Consider the following 3,009-nt stretch of genomic DNA (forward strand, 5'->3'; position numbering starts at 1 on the left):
TCTAGCTCCTTGTAACTTTTGTCCTCTTTTTTGCCTGCCTTGAAATAGGTATAAACTTAAAGTTAGGCCTTTAAAAATAACAGAATTTAAACTCTTTTAAATGGATGAATTTAAGGAAGGTTCACTGTTGGTCTTTCACTGATTTTAATCCTCTCCAGTAAATAACTGATTCTTTATACAACGGGGCAGATATCACCAGCACTGAGATACATAGAAGCTTTCAAATGTACGTTTCTGTAGCCCACAGGTGGATAGTGCTGAGCTGCAAACATTTGATTCCATTTGACTGAGTTATCAGACTTATTGACGTACTTTCAGAACTTGTTCTATCTCGTACCCAAGAGCAGCGGATGTTTTCAATTTTCTGTCTTGACAGAGACTGATAGCGCACAAAAACTATTGCTTGCCTCTTGCTGACCCCCTAAACATGGCTTTTTTTTTTTTGTTGGCAATACAATGCTGTTCAATGTTAGGTGTAGTTGACAATTTATTAGCTGCCTTTAACAAAAGAACAAAACAAATGCTGGATTAAGTATTATATCCTGGGTGAAGCAAACTGCAATGGATGGTATCTTGTGTGTGCGTTTATTTTTGCAGAGGATTGGACATAAGTTTGTTGCCTCATAGGTTAATGTCTTCAATTGTCAAGTCTTCAGGATAGACTGTTTTCTACACAAGAAATAGAAATTACATTTCAGTGGAAGGGGAAAAACGGGGGCGGTTTGTAATGTATTTAAACTATAGAAATTATTATCTACAATTTATTCTTTAATTGCTACATCAGTACGCTGTTTTCCATTATTCTTTGCCAAAAGATGGGCTGCGCTGTCAGCTGGATTATTAATCTGATGGGAAATTGTTTCCCCTCTCCCTGCTTTTGATTAGTTTTCAGCTGGTGAGGGAAAACCGGGGCTTCTTTGATAGTGGCAGCATAGGCTTGAGTGGATCTTGGTCAACCATTAAAAGGCATCTGTTTCTGAGTTGGTTGTGTGTTTTGGAAATGGGTCTGAATATTCAAAGCTCTAAATAGGATGTAGAGTTTCAAAAGAAAGTCTGAAGTTTAGAAAGGAAGACTCTAGACATCGCAGAGTATTTCTGGACAAACTAGATCATGAGATTTCCTTGGAACAAATATTGTGTGACCTTGCAGCTCAGCTGACCAAAGATAGTTTGGGGGTTTCTCGCTTCTCCCACCCCAAACCACTCCTGGTTTAATGTTTTAAATGCTTAAAAAAGCATTTCTTAAGAAAGCAGACTTTCTTAAGTTTGTTGTGTGTTAATTTTATTGTTTGATAATGTTTGTTTGTGATCTCTTTGCTCAACCAGTTTCCAGGTTTTTGTGATGACTGTTGCCTGGAAGCAGGATTCAGACGATGAGTTAATATAACCCATAGAACGTTACAGATACTACTGAAACTTTGTGTTTATCAGTTTTTTTAATGCCAATTCTGACTGGAGGAGAGTAGAGGGGTAGGAACACTTCTTTTTTAAAAAAATTCTGCTTCATCTCCATGTACTTTTAGAGAATCTTGTGGTTTTTTGATGTGACGCCCTTATGCTCTTTCATTCTGTCTTACACTGCTTTGTATTTCGAGGGAGCTGGTTTATTCTCCCAAGAGATACTGATACTGATGCATTTCTGTGGCGTTCTCTTTTTCCTTGAGTTCTGCTCTTTTTGCATTCTAGTGTTGCACTAAGTCAGAAGCCCTTTTGGAGGTCAGAGGCATCGCAGGAATTTTTGACATCACAGTGGCCAAAAATAAGATGGCTCTTGGGCATGCAAGTTCAGCTGCTGTTGGCTGCAGAAGTTGGCCCCGCGCTAGAGTCGGCCTTGCAGGGTGTCCCTGTTTGTAAGGGGTGGGGGAGATCAGTGTAACAATAGAGATTTTCTTTGGCTATTGCTAACTGAGAAGAAAAAAGTAAGGAAAAAAGTAATGGGAACGTCAAGTGCTGTTGCATCGTTCATGTGGAGAAGAAAATGTTTAAAGGTGTAATTTCAATGGTAATGCTTAAATGCTTGGTGTGGAAGAAAATCTAAGTTGTTTTGTCTGCAACTCCAACATGAATTCATCTTTTAATTACTGAGGTCCATACTGAAGGCAGGATTATCCCACGATTATTATTATTATAATTTTAATCTTCCCCATAGATATTTCTGGTGTTACTTTCACCAGTGAAACAAACCCGAGTTGCGTAGGGCCACACATTCTTGGTAATTTTGCCTCTAATGATGGTGATTGGAGAAATATTCGTTACATAATTCCCTTTTGTCTGTATGCTGTATTTTGAAAATTGCCATCAGGGAGCTTTTCAAAATGTGCTCTTTTTAAGTAAAAGAAAGGAATTGTGACAGCTGTCGTGGTTTCAAGCAGCACTGCTCACCCTCCGAAGCTGAAGGGGTGGGATGTGCCAGTTTTCCAAATTCGGAGCAGCCCCTCAGCATTTCTGAAACACAAATGCCCTGTTGTGTAACTGCAGCATCACCGTAACCAAAGATTCTCGGTCATGTGCTGTTTCTGTACATTTTTTTTAACTGAATAACTGTGGGATTTTTTTAATTTTTGATGAAAATGGAATCTGGATATGTAATACCAAAAAAATCAGTAGAGAAGACTGCTTCTAATTTATTTGAAAATCACAGCCAAGATGTTTAATATTTTATGTGGAAGTAAGAATAGTATGTAATCTGGTTTGTGGGGTATCTGAGCTAAGCCATGTTAAGGAAAAGCAGTTTGAGGGGAGAGCCTTATAAACATTGCCCAATAAACAAAGCACTAGGAACCTTTCTGTACCTTTTTTCCTCGCTTCTAAATCATTTCCCAGCTCTCTGCTAAATAAACCCGTGCTGTTACTGCACGTCATCGCGCCCAAACCTGCCGGGAAGATCTCTCTCTCTCTTTCTCGCACCCCTTTATCTAGCAGCGTGTGGTACCTTCCCAAATCCATGCGTGCGTTTGTGCTGTCAGCCCAGCTGCTGGGAGCTCGTGTTGGGCTTGGGGAAAGGCGCTG

The sequence above is a fragment of the Apaloderma vittatum genome, unplaced genomic scaffold, assembly GCF_000703405.1.
Source record: "Apaloderma vittatum isolate BGI_N311 unplaced genomic scaffold, ASM70340v1 scaffold11306, whole genome shotgun sequence".
In the NCBI taxonomy this organism is placed as follows: domain Eukaryota; kingdom Metazoa; phylum Chordata; class Aves; order Trogoniformes; family Trogonidae; genus Apaloderma; species Apaloderma vittatum.